The 10225-nt window shown below is 38.0% G+C and overlaps 1 long non-coding RNA gene across 1 annotated transcript in view; it reads left to right on the top strand.

Moving 5' to 3' along the window:
• The first annotated feature begins 721 nt into the window (after positions 1-721).
• Positions 722-10225, top strand: part of LOC105465505 (uncharacterized) — a 327965-nt gene continuing 318461 nt past the window's right edge. The window contains exon 1 of the long non-coding RNA XR_011616992.1: positions 722-884. This is a non-coding gene — a long non-coding RNA (uncharacterized lncRNA). The remainder of the gene's footprint in view (positions 885-10225) is intronic.

Raw genomic sequence — 10225 nt, 5'->3', positions numbered from 1 at the left:
ACGGGCGGATCCCGAGGTCAGGAGATCGAGACCATCCTGGTTAACACGGTGAAACCCCGTCTCTACTAAAAAATACAAAAAATTAGCCGGGCGCGGTGGTGGGCGCCTGTAGTCCCAGCTACTCGGGAGGCTGAGGCAGGAGAATGGCGTGAACCCGGGAGGCGGAGCTTGCAGTGAGCTGAGATCCGGTCACTGCACTCCAGCCCGGGCGACAGAGCGAGACTCTATCTCAAAAAAAAAAAAACAAAAAAAAAACAAAAACAACAACAAAAAAAGTAAATTGAAAAAGATGTCCCCTCCGTGTTGATAAATTATACTTTTCTCTGGAGAAAAAAAGCACCCTTCCTCCAGGTGTACACAGTCCTATGTCAGGGTCCGGAACTGTACAGTCCTAACCCCGTGCCTTTGCAGAGTGCACAGATTGCCCAGCTATATTTGTACCTCAGTGTGAGATAGATAGTTGACTGTTAATCCCAGTTTATCTATATGTATTTGCTTTATTCAAAAGCCGAAAACTTCATCCTGGCAAAAAAAACCCATTAAGTTGCACTACATTTCTTTTTTCTTTTTTTTTTTTTGTGAGACGGAGCCTCACTCTGCCGCTCAGGCTGGAGAGCAGCGGCCGGATCTCAACTCACTGCAAGCTCCGCCTCCCGGTTTACGTCATTCTCCTGCGTCAGCCTCCCGAGTAGCTGGGAGTACAGGCGCCCGCCACCTCGCGCGGCTAGTTCTTTGTATTTTTTGTAGTGACGGGGTTTCACCGTTTTAGCAAGGATGGTCTCGCTCTCCTGACCTCGTGATCTGCCTGTCTCGGACTTCCAAAGTGCTGGGGTTACAGGCTTGAGCCACCGCGCCCGGCCTGCACTACATTTCTACATGAAATTGTGAGTATGAGTTCCCCACTGAATTCACTTTACCGTTTGCACTCAACTGCATGTAAGCTTTATGTTGACAAGTTATGGAACTTCGGAGATATGCCTGGCTCCAAACATATGCAGTATGTATTTTATCACCCTGTCACAAACTCTTCTTCCCTTTTTCTCTTGTTACGCGTAAAATTCACAATATCAGAGCAGGTCAGTTTGTATTTGACAAATGCTGGGGTTTTATTTACAAAATGCCATGGCTAAAAAACACATATTTTACTAGGAAAAGAAGAGAGATGCCATGAATTAGCTTATTTATCTATGAAAGAATTGTACTTTAAGGAATTTGATCCTTAACAATAAAAAATATCATTCATTCATTTATATGTTTGTTCAGCCAGCAAACCATTAATATCTGTTATACTCTAGGCATTGTCATTGGTGTAAAAAGAAAATAAAATAAGGAAGACGAAGTTTTGTTTTGTTTTGTTTTACACCAATAACAGTCTCAATCTAGTGAAGGAGAAATATATTACATCAACAGTAATACAATACAATGTTTACATGTCCCTTATACAAGTATGTACAATGCATTGGACCATGAAGTAAAATCTAGGAAAAACCAATTCTGCTACATGGAGAAGGCTCCTCAAAGAAAACATTATCTGAGTTGGTTGTGGACTGAATGTTTCTGGCTCCCCAAAATTCATATATTGAGCTCCTAACCCCCAACATGGTAGCATGTGGAGATGGGGCCTTTGGGAGGTAATTAGAGTTAGATAAGGTTGTGAAGGTGGGACCTCATGATGAGTCAGTGGCCTCATAAGAAGAGGAAGAGAAATCTCTCCGCATGTACCAGGAAAGGCTGTTTGTGCACACAACAAGGAGATGGTTGTCCGCAAGCTGGCAAGAGTTCTCATCAGAACCCAAACCTGCTGACACCTTAACCTTGGACTTCTAGCCTCTAGAACTGTGAGAAACTAAATTTCTTTTGTTTAAGCCATCCAGTTTGTGGTATTTTGTTAGGGCAGCCTGAGCCGACTAAGATGGGATTTAACTCTGAGGAAGCCATAGACTTTTTCTTGTAGACCTGTGATGCAGATCTCCCATTTGACCCTGTGGATCTGCTCTCCATCCTTCTCTACCTCGTTCTCCGTCCCACAAATGGACCCATATGGGTGACACCTACAGCCGCCCTCCCTGTGCTCTCACTTCCACTTGGCAAGCCCTGGGCAGAGATGAGAGGGAGGGTGCAGAGTGAGGGTGCGGTATTTCCTCCACAGGCTTCTCCCTGGCAGGGTTACCTTTGGCTGGGTTCCCTCTGTCAGGGCTACTTCTGTTGACTGTGTCTCCTAACCTGCATTCCCTCCAGGTGGCAGATCTCCATGACTCTCCGCTTCTGGCTTCCAGCTAAGCTACTGCTACCTTTTTTGTCTCTTCAGGTCTAGTGATGGTAAACCTTCCCACCTCATTGCTAACCCCAGGGTGCTGCATTATGTCTTTTGGTTTATCTACACCCTGCCTACACAGTTGTAAATAGTCCCTTTAATAAACCCTACTCAAAGCATCCTAATATGAATGCACCATCTGTTGCCTTCTGGGACCCTGACTGATACAGACTGTAAATTGTGTGAGGATGTGTCTGTCTAGCTCACCCAATAAATGTTAGCTATTTTTATACCACACTGTGATAATATTTTGAAATGTAAGTAATATTTTTTCTTCCAATATTGCTTATTATCACTTTACTGTTTCCAATTAGATCAGCTAGGCTGTTGATTTCACTGCTTTATTGAAAAGTTTGTTATAGCTATAGCAGAAAAAAAAAATCTTTTGGGTGTAATAGATGCCAAAAGACTGGGTGCTTAGGAAAAACTCTAGGTAAGAGTAAATGAAGTTGAGGAGCATTGATGGAGTCTTCACTGGCGGATCCTTCAGGAGGAACATTGCACCACCTCCTCCCCCAGTGACAGTACATTTGTGGTAGGAGAGGGTGGACAGAGCCTCTGCAAAGAACCAGGAATCTATAGGAATCAGTGAGATGGCAGGATCTCAGAGAAGAAACCACTATCTGGGTGTCTAAGCAGAACTGTCAGAGATTGTCTCACAGTCTTAGGATGATGCAGAAGTAGCAGAACAAATATTTGAGTCCCATAAGGGGCATGGAAATAGCAAGGATTTTATCGACGCTGCCAGATGGACGGCCAAGGGCTAGATAAAAACAGTAGCATGAATGGGGGATGCAAGCATGCACTTACAAACACAAAGGCCCCTTTCCTGCACCTATGTAAGTGCTTCAGATCCAGGCCCAAGATGTTAAAAGAGGTGAATTCCTTAGTGGGTTGACAATAGGTTTTACCCACCAGCGACATGGAGCTCAAAATAGAAAATTAATTTGAGTTTTAATAAAACAAAAAGTTTTATTTCTTGCATGACCCAAGTTGTAAGCATTGAGTCATATCTACTACACGTTATGATTGCTGTTATTAATAAAATGGGCAAAGATTGAGAGTCTTCGAGGTAGAAGTAGTAGTGTGTTCTAAGGCAAAGAGGTCAGGAAACTTCTAGTATGTGAAGTTGTGGAGGAGGTAATGTAGAAGGTAAGAGGAGAGCTGCAAGTTGGAGAATTGTGAATAATGTGAATAATGATAATGACTGTTTGCCAAGTGATTGCTATGAGAGAGACCCTCTGCTGATGCCTAGAAATTAATTATTGCATTTAATGTTTGCTATGTAGGAGACTCTTTGCTGATCACTAGAAATTCATTATTGTATTTAATGCTCTTGGCAATCCTTACTTTACAGAAACAAAGTTGAAACTAAAGGAGTTGGCAAGGGCCTAAGTCACGGAGCTGGAAAGTGGGGAAACTGGGTTGCAAGTCCAGCAGGGTGAACTGCAAAAGCCCAAACATGCCTTCTTGTAAAGCAACATGCCATTATCCCCAGACTTGAACTTGTATTAAGTAGGCAAATGAAAACAATATATACAAAGTTTATGATATGATAAGAGGTGTGCTTTAAAAGAGCATTCTGATGACAGTGTGGAGAAAAAAATTGCAGAGGTAAGGGACTAAAGGCAGCAAGACCAATATAGAAGGTTTTCTGTGGACCAGGTAAAGAGTGGGAGTGTGCTACTCTGTTTTCCTAGTGCTACAAAGAACTACCTGAGACTGGGTAATTTATGAAGAAAAGAGATTTAATTGACTCACAATTCCAAAGGCTGTATAGGAGGCATGGCTGGGGAGGCCTCAGGAAGCTTACAATCATGGCAGAAGGTGGAGGGGAAGCAAGCACATCTTCACATGGCAGCAGAGAGAGAGAGAAGGGGGAAGTGTTACACACTTCCAAACAACCAGATCTCCTGAGAACTCACTATCATGAGAATAGCAAGGGAGAAATCCACCCCCATGATCTAATCACCTCCCACCAGTTCCCTCCCCCAACCTTGGGGTTTACAATTCAACATGGGATTTCCCTGGGGACACAGAACCAAACCGTATCAAGGTGGCCTGAAGGGTCCTGAACTAAGGGAGTGAAGGAGTGAATAAACAGTATGTGGCACTACTGGGTGACTGCCTACATGAGTTGCAGCTAAAGATGAAGATGAGCCTGATTCTCATGTTTCTGGTATGTGTTACTACATGACTGACAGGTTTGCACTTGTTTGTTGATAATTTTTGCAAAAAATTGTGTAACTCTATTATCACTGCAGTAATAAAGGAGGAAGGAATTGCTTCTCTAAGCTTCAAAGGAATAGGTGAGCTTCAAACTGGGACTTACAAAATGGGTAGAATTGGGACATCCAGTGATGCGAGAGGAACAAGGAAGAAGACGGGAGAAAACAATAGGGTAGGGGAGACACATTTGTCAAAGATGTGTTTCTTAGTAGGTTTAGAGTAGTTTTATTCAAACATACTTTGAATCATAATGTACATATTTACCGAAACTTATTAGTACTTCTTTAAACATAAACTATAGTAAGGTTTGTCAAAGGAATGCTGCATATTAAAAATAAGTACCAGAAACACTTAAAAAAAAAAAGCACCATGTGTGATTTTTCTGGCTCATGTAACTGCAGTTAGTGAATTTCCATTTATTTCAGAATTGTGATGACCAAGTTCCAGTTCGTATATGAAATCATATTAAAACAGAATTTCTTCTTAATCAAGCTAGTTATCTATTAAAATCAATCAATCAATCATCTGTCTACCTATCCATCTGTATCGCTGATGCTCTTGGGTGTAGATCCTTGGAAGTATTGGTGAATAAATCTGGGTCCAACCTGGTGAATTCTATTTGTGTCTTTAACACCAGCAACAGTACTAGGCCTTATAGTGGCCACCTATTACGAGTCAAAGACTGTGTTGTTGGCTTTACATAACATTATTCTTGATCCTCCCCAAATCCTTGAAAACTTGATAGTATTCTCATTTGAACAGAAGAGAAATTAAGGCTCAGAAAGATTGTTACTTCTTAGTAGGCACTGAAGTTGGACTTCAAATCCTGATTTTCCCAAACCAAAATTCTGGTCTTTTTGTTTTCTATTACATTGTCTCTATATTGGTAAGCTGCCACATACCTTCACTGTGCTGAAATTGGAATAGATTTGTCACTAAAAATGTGAATCCGAAATTATTTTATGATTCTATAATATTTTCTGGTTTTAAAAAAGAACATTCTGTGAAAGAATAAAGCATATGTAGTTTTTTCATATTTCTGTTTCCCAAGGCAGAAGGAGACTATGCGTCTGGTAAGACAGAAAAAAAAAAAAAAAAAAAAAAATCAAAAAGTGGAAAGGAATGGAGAACAGAGGCAATGCAGACATTGCCTCTATCTGCCCTTAACTATTCCAGCTAACAGATTTAGCGCCAAACTATGATTTTAAGCTTTATGCTGTGTTATGTGAAAGAAGCTGTGCTTCTTATTTATGTTTTTAAAAGAGTGGAATATTTGGTTATTTTAAGAATTGACAGAAATTTCATAGCATCCATGATGAACATTCTTAAAAGGAGCAAAGAGACCAAAAATACATGCTTTTAGCAGATTTGGGGACTTCATTTTGTCTTAGCCTACAAATTCAACAGTTCAACTGAACTGTTCTGAATTCTAGGCTCTATTTTTGAGTTTGACTATCATCTGGAAATCATTTGTTATAAAGTATACAAAGGAACCCATTGTAAACACAATTTAGTTTCAGTGTGTAATTTCAGTACTAGCTTACAAAAATTTGTTAAAACTTGAATAGTACAATATTGAATTGTGCTCTCTTTTTCTGATAAAAATAGGTATAGGTCAAATACTTTTTGTTTACTACAATAAGACTGCTGCAAATGCCTTTTTACGGCAGTGGCAAAAGGCAGTTAATTGTTTGCAATTTTGATAAATTTTCCCCATGATCTTTTTGACATTACTTGCATGACAGAAACTACTTGAGGCATATTATTGAGTTGCAATGTTCATTTTCTTGTATCACCCTGAGGAAGGCGAAAGGAAGTGGGCAAGAGCTGCTATCAGAGGACAGAGAGTTTAGAATGTGAGCTGAGGTCCTAACCCAGGAACTAAAAGAGCAAAAAGGTTTTCTTCTGGATTCCTTCTCTACTCACATTTAAATAACTTACACATATCTCACATCAAGTGAATATATATACACACACATATACATATATATGTATATATATAATGTTGCTGTTTTATTGGGTCACTTTGCCTAAAATATTAAGGTAAAAAATAAAATGCAACAGAACAAACAGAACAGGCATCCCCATACCACCCATCAAATTTATTGTGCAAAATTTCCATCACATTCCAAATGTGTGTTTTATTTAAAGTTTGAGGTTGCTAAAATTTTTTACTGACACTTTCCTGCAACTATTTTTTATAAGTGAGACTCTTGTCTTTATGTAAAGAGGAGCAATAAAAAGATGAGCTGACATATGCACACACTTATTGTGACAGGGACCTGATGAGGAGGCTCATTCTGAACAGACTGTAAGTCAAAGAGGCAGCATGGAAATAGCAAGAGACCTTCAGAATTCGTAGTTTTGATGGAAGGGGCTAGCAAAGCCAAAGGAAAATTGCTAATGTGTCTTTACAAAGTTATAGGGATAGTTTAAATTAGTTGGAAAGTTTCTGATACTTGGAGACAAATCCTTTGTATTTAAAAGTCCATATGTTAAACTCAACAGGGAAAATTTTGCAAAGCTGGTGGTCTGTGTGGTTTTGGGAAATAATGAAGCTGAAAAAATGTCCCTCTGTACTACTTCAACCCCTTTGGTATTACTTTTATGAAACACTCATGCAAATTTCGTAAATTTGACTGACATTAAATTTGTTTGATTTCTGTTAATTTCCTTGATATTAAGATTATGTTAATTTCTTTATGTAAAATGCTTCATGAGTTTGCATGCCATTCTTGCCCAAAAATGAAGCATATATCTCCTAGTAAACATACATAGAAATTATTTCATTTCTTACACGATACTGAGAAAGGATCTTCATCGCCTAAAATACATTCGTCTAATATAGTGTGATATAAGAGAGATCAAAAGAAAGGGATTTAAAGATAGCAAGCAGTTTTGGTGTCAAAAATTTGGAAATAGTGACTATTTCCTGGTAGTAGATCCAATTTGTCTTTATTGAAATGACAACTAGACACTTGTATAGGGCAAAGAGATGACAGCAGATTTAAAAATTTGCCATTGGTGCCAGTGTAGCTTTTATATGCAGAGATAAAAAGAATATTGCTCAGGTGGAATCAATGTCATGAGCTGTGGTATGCACATATTAATTATGGCTGAAGTTGAAGTGAGATCATAATGAAGAATTGATTTGAAATAGGTTAAATTTGACAAGTAAATATCTGAGACAGAATGGTAACAAGTGTATATTTGATTTTGACCTTGGATTGAGCTTTGATGGCAAATAAAGTCCCCAAAATTTAAAGGAGACAGAAATGAAGGCAAAGAAAGGATCGGATGAAGATTGGAAGTACGGAGTGTAAAAGCAAGGAGCCTATAGAGTAGATTTCTGGAACACAAGGTAAATAGAAAAAGGTGGCAAAAGTAACAAAAAAAAGGGGAGCTCTAGATTTTTATTCCCTTTGGTCTGGCTTTCTTCTTTCTCTTTTTCCATTTCTTGATACAGTTAATATTCTTTTCACTAACTCTGTTGTGGTGGCCTGAGAGAGTCTGGTAGGATTTGCCCGCCTGAAACTATTGATGCATAATACATTATACGGAATAATATGCTTACTGTCCTTTGAGCCTTGACTTTCATTATCAGTGGAGTACTTTGATAGCATTAAGCTTCTTGATAGACATTCAGGAACGTGCATACTCTGCGCATGGTTGTATATATCTCTTTGTATATTTACAAAGGTTGCTAAGCTCCCAGCTCCTAGCCACAGACATAATCCTATAAAATCAAGTTATATTTCTTTCTGTTTAAAAGTTTTATCAAGCTAGATTTACCCTCCTATCAATTAGTCAAAAGAAATATATGTAATTAAGATTCTGAATTATATAAACTAAATCAAAACTATCTGTTTCTCTTTATTCCTTACATATAAATGAGGATATATATTTTTCAAAGAATAATACTAGAATAATACTTTTGTCTGCTAAATGTATAACATTTTCATATTGATAGTAGGATCAAGTGCTGTCCATGAGAAGTGGATTACCTCAAACATATTAGTCAATTAGGAAATATCCAAATATTAGAAAAGAGACTGCCAAAATGGATGAAATTGTGTAGAAATGATATAAAAAGAAATCAGAGACTGTCATAAATTGGAATAATGCAAAATCAGCAATAAGAAATCAGCAAGTTAAAGGAAATTGAAGATAAAATAATTTAAATGAACCAAAATTGGGTCATCAAAATTGTATAGTGTTTTTTTTATGGTGAATAAAAATAAGCTTTCTCATCACATACATCATGAATTCGTTAAAGGAGCGTGCTTTAAATGGTTTGATTTATGCTGATAGCTTTGTGTTTATCTACCTACACTTTTGCATGTTGCTTTTAAAAATTTCTGCATATACTTTTATGCTGATTGGCTTGGGTATGGGCTGCAGCTATAGTTAAATAATGAAGTAAGGGAAATATTCCCTAACGGACAGAAACTCTGTCTTTGACTCTTGGTAAACTAGTCACATTTGCTTATCACAGCTAGTTAAAGGATCAAGTTACTGAAAATCAAATCTCAGTATGCGGCATCTGCAACCTACCTTCTAGAAAGCTAATAACCAAGCAAAATAGATGATTTAAAGGAAAAAAAGAAAATAAAAATAATATTATTTATGAATCTGTTCTTTTATGCATTTCTTTTTTTTCATTTGTGTATTTTCACAATTTTGATGATATCCTTTTACTGATGGTGTTTGGCCATTTTAAGTGGAGAGTCATAAAGTAAAAATTACAATTTGCTTCTGAATTTAGTAAAAGAAATTTAAAATGCTTCATGGATGCTCAATTTAACGTCTTCCTCTTTGGCAGCTGCACTGAAAGATGACAACTATTAGATAGCCCAATAATGGTTACTATCTGAAAAAGGGTGGAATAAATATTTATTTTACAGTCTTATGCGTTTTTGAATATATATTTTTTTAAAATCCAAGCTAATGCGATTCTTGGTCCTACTCTCTATTCAAAGAACTCTGCCATTGTCTACTCATGAGTCAACCACTGAATTGAGGAATTTAGCTTTATTTTATAGAATCCTCAGTAGGAATTTAATGGCAATAATGTAATTTCTTAAACAGAAACTGGCATTCAGAAAAACTGATTCATTTACGAAAGTTAGTTATAGAGCTACAGTCTCTATGCATATTTTCAGACCTGGGCTCAAGATATTGAATATCATCAGTGTTGGAGGGTATCTATTTAGTACAGCGGTGCCCAACCTTTTTGGCAGAAGGATTTTGTGGAAGACAATGTTTCCATGGACCAGGCATGGTGTGGCTTCAGCATGATTCAAGTGCATTACATTTAATGTGTACTTTATTTCTATTATTATTACATTGTAATATATAATGAAATAATTATACAAGTCACCATAATGTAGAATCAGTGGGAGCCCTGAGCTCGTTTTCATGCAACTAGATGGTCCCATCTGGGGGTGATGGGAGACAGTGACAGATCATCAGGCATTAGATTCTCATAAGGAGCTGGCAACCTAGATCCCTCACATGCACAGTTCACATTAGGGTTCATGCCTCTGTGAGAATCTAATGCCACCGCTGATCTCACAGGAGGCAGAGCTAAGGTGATAATGTGAATGATAGGGAGAAGCTGTAAATACAGATGAAGCTTCACCTGCTCGCCTGCAGCTCATCTCCTGTTGTGCAGTCTGGAAC

Source organism: Macaca nemestrina, chromosome 19 (genome assembly GCF_043159975.1).
Source record: "Macaca nemestrina isolate mMacNem1 chromosome 19, mMacNem.hap1, whole genome shotgun sequence".
NCBI classification, from domain to species: domain Eukaryota; kingdom Metazoa; phylum Chordata; class Mammalia; order Primates; family Cercopithecidae; genus Macaca; species Macaca nemestrina.
This window is presented reverse-complemented; position numbering and strand designations above follow the sequence as displayed.